Genomic DNA, 14,075 nt, shown 5'->3' with positions numbered 1-14,075 from the left:
GGGATGTGCTCCTCACTCACAGACTGCTCTCCCGCTTGCTGTGGGTTCTGACAGTTACTGTGCATTTACCGCCATGTCGTGTCTCCGTCACCGTGTCTGTGGCTGGACTGTGTCAGTGCTGTCTGTGCTGTTACCCTGATGAAATTGCCCTGCGAACACTGTGCTTCCACAGAGCTGTGTCTGTAAAGCCCCTGTGCTGTGTGTGCTATGGCATCATCTCACTGCCATCATTAGAGTCAGCTCAGAGCTCTCAGACTGCAGCTGTGCTGTGCTGTAAATTGCACAGGCTCTTTCATATTCCTTACTAAAGGGAATATGTCCAAAAACCTGTGTTTTACTGCAAGCACAGAGATTTAACATACACATGCACATGCACGCACACACACACACACACACACACACTCACACAAACACATGCATGCACGCACATGCACAGGCACCTACAAACACACACAGACACACACAAATATGCACACACACAACACACAGTTATGTACATTCTCAGTTTCCGGCATTCTCTACACACTCTGTGGTGTATTGTGCTGTAGTCACTGTGTTGTACCTATTGAAATGTGGTGTACCTACTAAATATAATTTAGTGGAATGTATGAATTTTGATTATTTAGAAGTGTATTTTCACCATGATGATGAAGTGTATTATTATATAATTATGTCTCTTTACCTCCTGTGAAAGACTGCTGTTCTGGGATGATAATATTATTTACTTTTAGAAAGTCTTACTAAACGTTTTGTTGGATTGTATTTTTAATGTAAAAATGAAAAATTCCTCAGTGAAGGCCAGTGACCTGAATTTCCTCACACAGGGCAAGTACATTTTCTTTTCCTGGTCCCATCAGACATATAACCGAGAGACCGAATCTTCTCTAGAAACACCTCGCTCACCAAATGCGTCATACCTCACCAAATGCGTCATACCTAATGTAGAACTGTGTCACAGTTTCCTTCTCTTTATGTCTGCTGCAGAAGCGATGCCCTTATTGGCCAGTTTTTTGTACTTTACCGTCTAATAGCTGCGTTTTTCGCAGTCGTATTAAATACATTAAATAGACGTGGTTATATGCTTTCAGTTGCGAAATAATTCCTTATTTTGACGTACGTTTTGCGAACATTTAGCCACAAATGTAACTTCATTGACGTAAGTCTGGCCGTCAGCTTCTGGAGCCAATGAGGGCTACGTGAATTTGTCAGTTATAATTACTGGGATAAAGTGTTTGCTCTAATTGTGTTTAATAGTATTTATGCTGCAAGAAAAACAGAAGGATAAAAGGCAATTGAAACTGACTAATTGGAGGTGAATGCGCTGTGAATGGGAACTGTCCGTGGTACTGAAATCAAACTCCTTCCCGCCGTGGAAAACGCCCTACATTTCAATTTATGAATGAGAAGCTAAATGTTTATTTTTAGTTTGTTATTTTATATCATTTTGTTGCCTGGTCAAGAAAACTTAAGTACATATAATATGTGTTGACGTGGCATTTGCATTTGTCTAATGTCTCAAGGCGTACAATATAATACATTTGTATCTGTTTATGGGATGGATGCACGCTATTCTAGATACTGGGCTGTGTCGTGAATCAAAGCCGCCTGTATTCATAGTGAAATATAGCCTTACAATATGAACCCCCACCCCCCACACCCCCGCCAAACGCCATCCCACCCCCTCGTCTTAGGGGGGGGGGGGGGGGGGGGGGGAATGCACATACTTACCAGCAACCATGTACCTAAATAAATAAATAAGCGCAATAAATATATCAATAAACACACATACGAAAATCTGTACATAAGTAGAAGCACACAGTACTGTTCAGTTTGATAGCATAAACGCTCGAACAAATTAGTAATTATTATTTGCCTGAATGATTCGTTCGAATGCTGTTAAATCTAGATGTGTGTGAGACCAATGGTTGTCAAACCATTAATTATTCAGTAATTAAAATTTGCAGTATTCCTATTGCATTCTCACAAAAAAAAAGAAGACAGATCTTGTAATGTTATTGGTTGCAACGATTTGCCTATAATGATTTTATAAATACCAAACATTGATCAGAAAAAAAAAAAAGATTTAAAAAATCGAATTCCATATAATCTAATAAAGCACATGGCGTACCGAAATGTAATCTTCCACACTGCTCAAGTAACAACGATATGCAGTTTTGATAAAGCACCAGCGTTACCTTCCTGTGCAGGCGCTGGCAGGCTTGGAGGGTCGAGGGTCCCCGGTCTGCGCGAATAAAAGCGACCCCCTTTGCTCTTCCCATTAAAGCGGAAAATTCTCAATGGTTGCGCCACGCCACAGATATCTGAAACACAGAGTGAACGTACTGCACGAGGCGCCCCCTTCGCTTTTTATAACGCTAGTTTTATCTTACCCTGCAACCATCGATCCGGGTTCCTGTGGTATTTTACAAAATCCCAGGGAAATTCAGGAAAAAAACCACACACGTCCCCTTGAACATAGTTCTGTTATTTTCTTTGTCGCACGAGACGGTTGCTAATATTTTCATTATGGATGGCATTCGGCGCATTTAAAACGCATCCATTTTCCTTTCCTCGTTTCTGAAAATACTGCAAAATCTAGTGGAAGCAGTCCATTCCTCCGGTCTGCTGTTGACCTGCATTGACGTCATTGCGTCATTAGGTCTCCCCTGGAAACACTGGGGGTCTAAAAATAGTAACACATTAATTCAGCCCAGGCGCGAGGTTGGCGCGAGTGACTATTTGTATCAATCCATATTCCTGCATCTGATTTTTTTTTTTTACAATATGCAGCTTTCAAGGACAGACTGATCACGACTCTCTCTTCTATTTTAAGATACCAGCCGGTTTTGAAAAAAGGGAGTCATTGGTTTGTTTTATTCCGGCCTGAGATAAACGAGAAACAGCGCCACTGGGATAAAAATAGAACGTGCCTAACAGTCAGCTGTCAGGAGGAGATCCTACAACGGAGGCACGAGAACACGAAATAGAAAAAAAAACCCATCAGAAATAATCACACCTTTAATTCCTACACGGTAAATGATCGTTCGGTATAGTGCATTGTTTTAAATACACCCAGCACCTCGGCGCGCGCGGGGTCGAAATAATGTGCTCAAAATGGAGCTGTAATCCGTGTATCATGGGGATTATAAATAAATGAAACATTTTAAATTCACTCTAGAATGGATCTGGCCAAACCTTCAGCATTATTCCTGTAAAATGAGTTTGTGCTTAAATCTGCATCATAAAAAGTACATGGCATTAATTCATTCATGCACTCATTCATTCATGCATTGAATTATTCATTCATTATTCAGCTGCCTGGTTTTAGAGGAGAGATCAGAGCAGCAAACAGTTTCCTATAATAACACTGTAATAACATTATAATGGAAAATATTAAATTTTGCATTTAAAATGCACTCTGAGATAAAATATTTTATTTTTGAAAACCCATTTGTTTTCACACACACACACACACACACACACACACACACACACACACACACACACACACACACACACACACACACACACATTTCCAGCTGAATTGCAGGTCCTGGGAGCTATCTATTCTGCTTATTCTGGATACATGGTGAACCCTGTATACCCTGCGCTATATGGAAGCATCTACAAATATTAACAAGGCACACCCTGCTCTAGCGATGCCTGTAGAAATGTGAACAGGGTGTGCACTATGCTAGGGAAGTGTGTAGAAAGGAGAACATGTCATGGTAACACCTGCAATAGGGAAGCACATAGAAAGGCCAGCATGGTACACTCTGCACTAGAGAAGCCCGTAGATATGTGAACGCGGTGTGTACTGTGCTACAGGGGTGTGCGGACATTACACGTTACGCACTGCATGTTATATGTTACACGTTTCAGGCAGGTATCGAGTCTGGACCATGCCCATGCTGGCTGTGGCTGGCAGCCCCTCAGGGTGGAACATGATTGGCTTAGCTGTTACATAGGGGTGGGATTTCAGGCGGTGGGATGTGGTGCTTCTCGTCGCTCAGCAGTGCCCCCTTCAGGGCCTGACGTGTCCTGCCTCGGCTCGGCTGATGCTGTGCTGCAGAGGCTGACATCACATGTTTCTGGGGAGAGCGTGCGCTCGCCTGTGCTCTTCCAGGCTTACAGCACGGAGGATTGTAGGGTTGTACTTTTCCATGTTAATGTGACAGGCCATTCTGAACCGAGAGGAATTATGGGTAAAATAAAACTGGAACAGTCAGGACCAGGATTACCAAACTATCTACTGTCCTGTAGGTTTTCACTCCAAGGTTAACTAAACAGGCCTTGTTCAACAGCTAGAGACCCTGTTGAGCTGCTAATTAGTAGAACCACAGGTGCCAAATTAAGGTTGAAATTAAAAACCCACATGATGATACTGGATGCAGGAACAGGGTTACACCCAGTCTAGATCTCACCGGCAGGCAGGCATATAGGTTACCATGGTGACATGGCACGCAACTTAATAACGCTTATCCAAGCTCAGAATGTAGGGGATAGTAAGGGGAATGGACTCAAACAAGAGATTGCAGGCCTGAATCTTACTTCCGCTTTAGCTTCGAGTATCTGGGTAGTTACTCGAAGCTGTTGTGTAAACTATGAGCATTGACTGTGCGGTTAAAGGGGGAATAAAAACAAAAATGATGTCTTTCTTTGTACTAAAGCTGAATATCCGGTCTCCATTTGATATATAACATTAGTCCTATTGAAAAAATAACCAAAAAACGAATTAAACCATACTACAACATTTTGTGAGAAAAAAGAGCCATGCATTGCACCCAAAGGTGTAAAGGCTACTCAAGTCCACATCCTGTGGGCAGCAGTGTCTACAGGTATTTGCTCCTTTTGTGCGCTACACCACCTGATTTTGCTAATTATTTTACCTGCTTGGTTCAGGTAATTAGCAAATTAGTGAAATTAGGTGGTATGGTTCTAGCAAATACCTGCAGACACTGCGGCCCGCAGAACGTGGAGTTGAGTAGTGCTGCTTTGCAGAGTGGTTCTATCGAACCTCCTTCCTCCAAGCTATACAACTCAACCACAATTTGCATCTTTTAAAATTGTAAATGGTAAATGGTTGGCATTTATATAGCGCCTTTATCCAAAGCACTGTACAATTGATGCTTCTCATTCACCCATTCATACACACACTCTCACACCGACGGCGATTGGCAGCCGTGCAAGGCAACGACCAGCTCGTCAGGAGCATTTGGGGGTTAGGTGTCTTGCTCAGGGACACTTCGACACATGTTACGTTCTACGTTGTATGTATGTCTGTCTGTTTCCCCCTTAAATTCTACAGGAGAAGCCATCAACCTTTTCCATTCGCTGTCCCTGCTGTCAATCATCATTATCCTGGCCCCGCCTCCACCAATCACGTCCCTCCTCTGTTTATATAAGCTGTGTGTTGGCTGCCCCACGTAGGCTATGCTAGGCTTGGCGGCTCATTCGGTTGCGAACCCTGTCGGTGTATGTTGTTTATCTGTTCTCCTACTTGTGTGAATGTGTTTGTCCGTGTATAGGCCCTGGGGCAGGTAAGACAGAGGCCTCTATACACTGTTGCTGCACGTAGGGGGAACAATTGTTTAGACCTTAGGAAAGGGGTGATTGCCACCTATGTAATTTTGGTTATAGAGTAGATATATATTATTTTGTTCAGTGAACAGTCAGTAACTTGTATTTTGTTTCCAGCTCTATTTGGTTTTGTTAATTTAATTGATTTGGCAACACCCAGGTCCCTTGGCCTCATACCCCATGTGTCTTTGTCTTGGTATATTTGTTTAAAATCTGTAAATAGCACCTCCACTGTACTTTTTTGTAAATACACTTTCATTGCACCTCAATTCTGGTCTGTTTGATTATTTTCACCACAAACGCTCAAAAATATCCTCCCGGTCATTTTATTTAATTATTATTTCTTGTGTACTCCCTCCTACCCCTAGGCGCCTGAGAAACGTAACAACACAGCCCAGGTGGGGGATCGAACCGTCAACCCTCCGACTGCCAGACTACTGCTCTTACTGCCTGAGCCATGTCGCCCCAATTGTGAAGTGGGCAGAGAGAGGCCAATCTGGAGCTGGTGCATGCTTGAACCTCTTTGTGTCTATTACCCTACAAAATTCTGTGTGGGGGTTTTGTCACCAGTAACAGGAACTGGACGACCCAGAGGTGACAAGGTACGCTAGGGATCTCTTTGCTGCCGAGTGAGGAAGTGCTATATTCGGAAATCCTCTTTGGCTCTTGTAGCCGGGGTTCGGAGTCAAGTGAAACTGCTGGCAGCAGTCATTTAAGCTGGCTCCCAGTGGCAGGGCGTGGACCCGATTGCACTTGTTTCTGTGGGCGTCCTTCAGGTGGTAGGAAAGGTCTGTGGTATTTTAAGATTACTGCCTTTTCATTCACAGCAACATACAAAAAGAGAACAATTATTGATAGCACTGCATGTGCTAAGTGCCATCAGTTAATTCAGGGGAACTGTCCACAGGATTGCCAGTCCAATTAAACCCAAGAACAGGACAGACAGGAATGTCCACTGGTAAGCACAAACAGCCTTGGAGGGCGCCTATACTTCAGGAAGGGGACTTAACCGGATATAGTTCCATGTTTTAAGATGGTAATGAGTTTGTGGTGGAAAGCTGCCAGTTTTACCTCTGAGGACAGAAGTGTGGTTACTTGCAGTCCTTTGGCAGTAGAGGGGGAACACCGTTCAGCAAAAGAGGATATCCGGAAGCGTTCTGCCATCTTGCTTTGTTCACACGTGGATCCCCATTAACCATCTCTGACCTGGGGTCTATGCCAGAAATTGCATGTGCACCCTCTCTGTGCAGATGGGTTAATGGCCCGTGGTAGGCATCCAAATCCTCACTGGTCCAGCACTTCAGATGTTGGGAAAGGGCCTTCTGGCCCGTTTCCTGTGGGATCCCTTTGAGGCTCTGACTAAGGAACACCCTCTCTTGGAGCCTGGTGTGCTCCCCAGCTATGGTGGCTGACCTGAGGTCATCAGTGGTAGTGTGCATGGGGGATGGTGCAGCATTCTCCATGGAGGCTGAGGTAGAGAAACCCACAGAGCACTCCCAATCTGCTAGAACTTCCCCTAATTTAAAAGGGGGGGGGGGGGGGGTCCAAGGGGGGTGGTCCTGTGTCCTCTGAGGCAGCTGGTACAGCATTATCTCAGGAGGTTGTTGCAAGCAGGCCCACAAGGGGCTAGATCACACCCTCTGTGGGCTCACAGAGCTGTCCTGGCTGCTGGGTGGTTCCTGGGTTGTGGGGAGACTAGAGGCATGCACTGGGTCTTCTGGCAGCTGACTTGTACAGTAGTGGCTGGTGACTTACAGTGTTGTTCTCCCCAAGCAAGTCTCTCTGGTTTATCTCATACCATGCCTGCTTCAAATGAAAAAGACAAAGGATCTTGCCTTTTGTTGAGGTAGGATTTCATCTCTTGTTTTTGGCCAAACACTCAGTGCCATCATCGTTTGGGGATATTAAATAATCCAAATGCTCAGTCCTCAGGCTGTAGATTGCCTTCTCGTCCAGCCTGTCCATGGCATTAAGCCTGCCAACAAGTTCTGGCCACTGTGTCAGGTTGTGACGTTTCAAACACATGTCCCACAATTGTTGATCCAGCTTTGAGTGGCCCGGGAATGCTGGCAGGTCCAAAGGGGAGAGGGACAGAGGAAAGGAGACAAACCAAGACATCCCTCTATTTATCTGGTACTCCAAATTTATCTAACAAATCCAATTTATCTAAAACCTTTCTATAAAGTTCTGATCTTGCTTAAGACTGTCCACAGTTTACTCTGTATCACAAATCTCGATGGGACCTCCAGTATGTTGGGGAAGCAAAGTATAATACGTTTATTTTATGAATCTCGCAGTTCCAACAAACAATATCTTTGTTTATATGTTCAGCACTCTGAATACTGAACTCAAGTGGTATTGCATGCAAGAACCCCTCACTTAACCTACATATAAAATATATTGTAACCCCAAGGTTCCATTTTGTGACCTGTACTATTTTTCATTTTTATAAATGAAAGGACACCGCGCCAGTAAGAAAGATGAATGTTTTTGAAGAAGCTTGGTCAAAGGAGGCAGTACCCCAAACTTCTACAGACATTGTAACTCATTTGCTTCTTATAGCACCGCCTATTGACCAAGAGGTGCCAAAATTGGCATATGTGTATCAGTTTGGTGAGGATCAGACATAGCATTCATGAGTTACAGCTGTTTTAGAAAAAATGGCCTCACCCACAACAATCAGTTGACCTGTCATGGAAGCTACACACTTCTATACTAGACTATTAGGCCTTGGCTAGTATTTCCAGTATCATCTAAGTCAGTGGTTCGCAAACTCAGTCCTGTGTATGCTGGTTTTTGTTCCAACCACAATTACAATCCAAGAATTTTATCAAGCTGTACATTTTTCTTAATTAAGTGCCTTTTGTGTTTCAAGGGATTCATTTTCCTTCTTAGATCACATTTTATCTGATATTCTTCATGGCTATGCATAAACAATAACATTATTTTTAACTGATCAAAATAAGACTAAGGCAAATCAGTAGGCTCCTAATTGATGAAAGTGTTGACACCTGCCCACCAAAACAAGCCATTTGGAAGATAATTCAAAGAATTCAAAGGCAAAGCAAATGACAAGACAAACCTGCATTGTGTTGATACATTTAAGAAAGAAAAAGAGAAATTAAATTAAATGGCTCCATTAGTTTGCAATATGGTGCATGTTTTTTTTAATTCTTCATGCAATTGCAATGCTATTTTTGGCATAATGTTGTTTAAAGTAAATTATCCCTCTAAAGATAAAATGCACCTAATGAAGAAAGATTAACAGCTTGTTAAAATTCTTAGATGGCTATTGTAGTTGGAAAGAAAACCAGCATACACAGACTCCAGGATAGAGTTTAGGAACCACTGATCACTGAAGTTATATTTAGCAAGATAAAATTCTTCATGGATCTAGCTTCTTAGATCATTATTTTGGAGGGGGGGAGTTCCCATGCTACATGGTTATCATTTTCAATAGGCCTATCAGAGAATGGACAGATAGTTTTTACTGTTCGTTTTTATGTATTTGTATTTATGTATTTAAAATATGACTAAAACTAAAATTTTGTTTGAGAACAAAGCGCAAATACAAACCATTAAAAACGTGTTGTTAAAATTAACACTGGTTACTCCCAGCATACTCTATATAAAATTTGGTGAAGTTTTTAACTTATCTTTTGATCTTTGACAATCCTGTTGAAGACTTGCACAGAGATGAAAGGTACCACATTTCTTGGTCAAATGGTTGAGGAGTTATAGGCATTTAAACTTTTATTTCCTTTTATAGCGCCACCTATTGGTCAAGGGGCACCAAATGTGTGCCAGGTTTGGTGTGGATCAGATATAGGGTTCAGAAGTTACAGCTGTTTTTAAAAAAATGGGCACACCCACAACCAAGTTTTTTTTATCAGGATTAGTTCCAGCATACTCTATATCAAATTTGGTGAATATTACATGACATTAATGGAAGAGGAATGGAAGAAGGTGTTTTTGAAAAGTTCTCAGGAAAAATTGCTGGAATATGCATTTTGTTTGTCATAAGCCAAGGAATCTGGGGAAAAATAATTGGTTCAGGAGATATGGGCTAAAAGATAAATGGCAGCATTACAGCGCCACCATGGTGGAGTAACTGAACCTACCTGCCTAGATTCATAGCTCTACAATTTACAGTTTTTGCTGCCCATTCACTTTTAGCAAAGAAAAAAAAACAGAACAAAAACAATAGGGTTCCAGCACTTCGTGCTTAGACCCCTAATAAAACAATGATAATTCCTCCAGAGAAATTCCAAGTAACCAATTGATATTCTAAGATATTCACAGTTTTTCTGAGTTACCACTTTCTTGGAAATAAAAACTACTATGCATTTGGATCACTGGACACATGCCGTGATAAGAATACTGACTTTATCATGATTTGTCTCATCTGTGGATTTCCAAAATGCATAGAAGGTGGTTAAAACAATGACATTGTATATCCTTATAGCGGAACAAAACAGCCAGGAGAGTGCAGAAATGTTCTTTGGTGCCACAGGGGAGTTTTCCATGGGTCAGTGGTGGAGGAATTATTTTTTCCTTCCAGCGCTGGAGGTGGTGAGGGAATTGTCTTCTGGAACAAGGGTATGCTGGTAGTCTGGGGAGTGCTCCAGGTGGCCTCATTGCATTTACTCCGCTCAGAAAGCACAAAACAGCGATAATACCCGGCTAACCCGAGAAAGCACGTATCTGGTAGTTGGTGGTGGGTCAAAGAAAAGGTCACAGCCTATATGGAACCCCAGGTAACGTGCCTTTAATTGGCATTTTGTGGGGTTGGCAATAAGTCCAGCCCGTTGCAGCTCTTCTGGCATTTTCCGGAGTCCTGACAATGTGCTCTGCCCAGACCTCTGAGTGGATGACAACATAATTTAGGTAGGCAGCAGCATCCCAGTGATGAGGAATGTGGCAGGTGCTCCATGAAGCCCAAAGGGGAAGAATGCAGTACTGCCAGTGACCACTAGGTGCTAAGGCCATCTTCACTCAAGCTGTAAACAAGAGAGGCATCTGCCAATAGCCTTTGGTTAAATCGAGTGTGGAGATGAAACAAGCCTTACCTAGACATTCAATGACCTCATTCAGCTTGTGCTAGTAATTGCGGAACCAGAGGGTGCCATCAGGTTTGAGTACCATTACCATAGGGCTGGCCCACGGCCCCCGGGATTCTTCATTACATTACATTACATTATTGGCATTTGGCAGACGCTCTTATCCAGAGCGACGTACAACAAAGTGCATACCCATAACCAGGGATAAGTTCGCTGAAAGACCCTAGAGGTAAGTACAATTTCAACTGCTACCTGTACAAGAAAGATAAGGACCAAGGGCCATTTTTTTTTTTTTTTTTTTTTTTTTTTTTTGAACAAACAAACAAACAGAGCAAAAGTCACCAAAGTTAACTATCCAAACACTGCTTACCTAGCCAACTAAAATACTGATACACAAGTCACAGAGACAACAATTAAGGTTCACAGGGAGGTAGGGAGGGATGGGGAGAGGTGCTGTTTGAAGAGGTGTGTCTTCAGCTTGCGCTTGAAGGTGGGGAGGGATTCTATAGTTCTGACCTCAACGGGGAGTTCGTTCCACCACCGTGGAGCCAGAACAGACAGTAGTCGTGAGCGTGAGGTGGAGGTTCTGAGAGGGGGAGGTGCCAAGCGGCCTGTGGAGGCTGAACGAAGAGGTCTGGCAGGGGTGTAGGGTCTGATGATTTTTTGCAGATAAGCTGGGGAAGACCCTTTAACTGCTTGGAAGGCTAGCACCAATGTTTTGAATTTGATGCGAGCCATGACAGGCAGCCAGTGGAGGGAAGTAAGCAGGGGGGTGACGTGTGAGTATTTGGGAAGGTTGAAGACCAGACGAGCTGCTGCATTCTGGATGAGTTGGAGGGGTCTGATGGCAGACGCTGGGAGGCCAGCCAAGAGGGAATTGCAGTAGTCCAGGCGGGACAGAACCATCGCTTGGACCAGGAGCTGGGTCGAGTAGGGGGTGAGAAAGGGGCGGATTCTCCGTATGTTGTATAGGAAGAACCTGCAAGACCGGGTCACCGCCGCAATGTTCTCGGAAAGGGACAGTCTGCTGTCCATCACCACGCCGAGGTTCCTTGCACTGGGTGACGGCGTGAGTGTGGTATCCCCGAGGGAAATGGAGAGATCCAGATGGGGAGAGGTATTAGCAGGGATGAATATCATTTCAGTTTTACCTGGGTTGAGCTTTAGATGGTGGTTGTCCATCCAGCTCTGGATGTCCCTCAGGCAAGCAGAGATACGGGCTGAAACCTGCGTATCAGACGGCGGGAACGAGACGAAGAGTTGGGTATCGTCCGCATAGCAGTGGTAGGATAGCCCATGTGCAGTGATCACAGGGCCAAGGGAGCGAGTGTAGAGAGAAAAAAGAAGCGGGCCAAGGACTGAGCCCTGGGGAACTCCTGTGGCGAGGGGCCGAGGTGTCGATACCGAACCAGCCCAGGCAACCTGGAAGGAGCGACCAGAGAGGTAGGACTCAATCCAGTCCAGGGCTGTGCCACAGATGCCCGTTGCTGACAGGGCAGACAGGAGGATGGAGTGATCCACAGTGTCGAAGGCAGCAGAGAGATCTAGAAGAATGAGGACAGAGGAGAGGGAGGCTGCTCGTGCGGCATGAAGTGACTCACTGACGGAGAGGAGCGCAGTCTCTGTCGAGTGGCCCGATCTGAAGCCAGACTGATGGGGGTCTAGCAGGTTGTTGTTAGAAAAGAAGGAAGAAAGTTGAGTAGAAGCGGCTCGTTCTATAGTTTTAGAAAGGAAAGGAAGAAGAGATACCGGGCGGTAGTTCTGGATGATGGAGGGATCCAGGGTAGGCTTTTTTAGCAGCGGAGTGATGTGGGCCCTCTTGGAGGATGCCGGAAAACAGCCGGAAGACAGGGAGGAGTTGACAAGGGAGGTGACAAATGGGAGAATGTCAGGTGTGATAGTTTGGAGAAGAGAAGAGGGGATAGGGTCAAGGGCACAGGTTGTAGGGCGGTGGCAGAGCAGGAGTTGAGAAACATCAGAGTCTGTAAGGGGGGAGAAAGTGGAAAATGAAGGGATGGGCCTAGAGGGGGGGAAGGGCACAGTGAGGGGGGCGGCGGTTGTAAAGGATATGCGGATGACTGCGACCTTCTCATCGAAGAAATCAGCAAAGTCATCAGCAGCGAAGGAGGACTGAGGAGGAGGAGGCGGTGCGTTGAGGAGAGAGGAGAAAATGGAGAAAAGTTTCCGGGGGTTAGAAGCAGAGTTCTGAATTTGCGTTTGATAGTATTCAATGACTCAAAGCCCCGTCATGCACCCCACTTCCTCCTCAATAGGCTGATGGCATGCCTCTGGGACTCTGTAGAGACTCTGTTGCTATACTGTAATAATAGGGGGAGTTATAATCTCATGTCACCAAGAAGACATCTCTATACTGGTCAGCCAGTATTAGCCTCTGCCGTTGGCTGGGGAAGAGTTGTTCCACTAGCTGTACCTCTTCTTGTAGGGACTCAGAGAGGGCCGACACCAAGGGCACCAATTAAATCCACTTCTGGAGGGGAATTGTATGGTAAATCTCCTCTACCTTCTGCCTTTGGGGCTGCTGTACCTTGTAGATCACTGACCCAACCTTTTCTACAATCTTATAGGGGCTCTGCCAGGTGACCAGGCAGCAGTTGGGAGAAGCACCAGAACCTGATTCCTTGGAACTGCCGAGGTTGGACCGGTCAGTTGGAAGCCTGCTGCTGGTGTTGCGGTAGGCGAGGTGACCTGCTAATGGGTGGGTGTGTGCCAGCTTCCTCACCTGGTGAACCTTGGTTTTGCTGACCACCAAAAGCTCAGTTTCTTCACCCCTTTCTTGTGGAACATAATAGAGGAGGCTGTCACAGATGGCGAAGTAGAGAGTAGAGGGGAAGCGTTCCCCTGTTCGTGGTTCTCCCTCCATCACCAACACCTGACTCAGTCTAGAGTGGAGTTTTTGTGCTCAGAATGCCCTGCCATATAATGCCTTGAATCCTGGCCAGTCTCAATCGATGACGAGGGGCACAGGAAGCGTCTCCACCACCCTGACTGTGAGCGGCCACTCGCCTGGGGACATTTCATTTCATTACATTAAAGGCAGACGCTCTTATCCAGAGCGACGTACTGTTGATTAAACTAAGCAGGAGACAATCCTCCCCTGGAGTAATGCAGGGTTAAGGGCCTTGCTCAAGGGCCCAACAGCTGTGCGGATCTTATTGTGGCTGCACTGGGGATTGAAACACCAACCTTATGGGTCCCAGTCATATACCTTAACCACTACGCTACAGGCCGACCCAAAAATGGTAACAGGTATGGTCCCCACCTTCTGGAACCCAGTGTGGAGTATCTGGAGCCTGGGGTGACTGCTCTCTGTGTCCAACAGCACACTGATAGGCTTCCACTCTATCTTCAGATGAGAGGGTGGGAATGGGGCTCACTGTGGATGGAACAGCCTGCTAGCCAGGCCTTGGGTCTGGC

The sequence above is a fragment of the Conger conger genome, chromosome 8, assembly GCF_963514075.1.
Source record: "Conger conger chromosome 8, fConCon1.1, whole genome shotgun sequence".
NCBI lineage: Eukaryota > Metazoa > Chordata > Actinopteri > Anguilliformes > Congridae > Conger > Conger conger.
Note: the sequence above shows the minus strand (reverse complement) of the source record.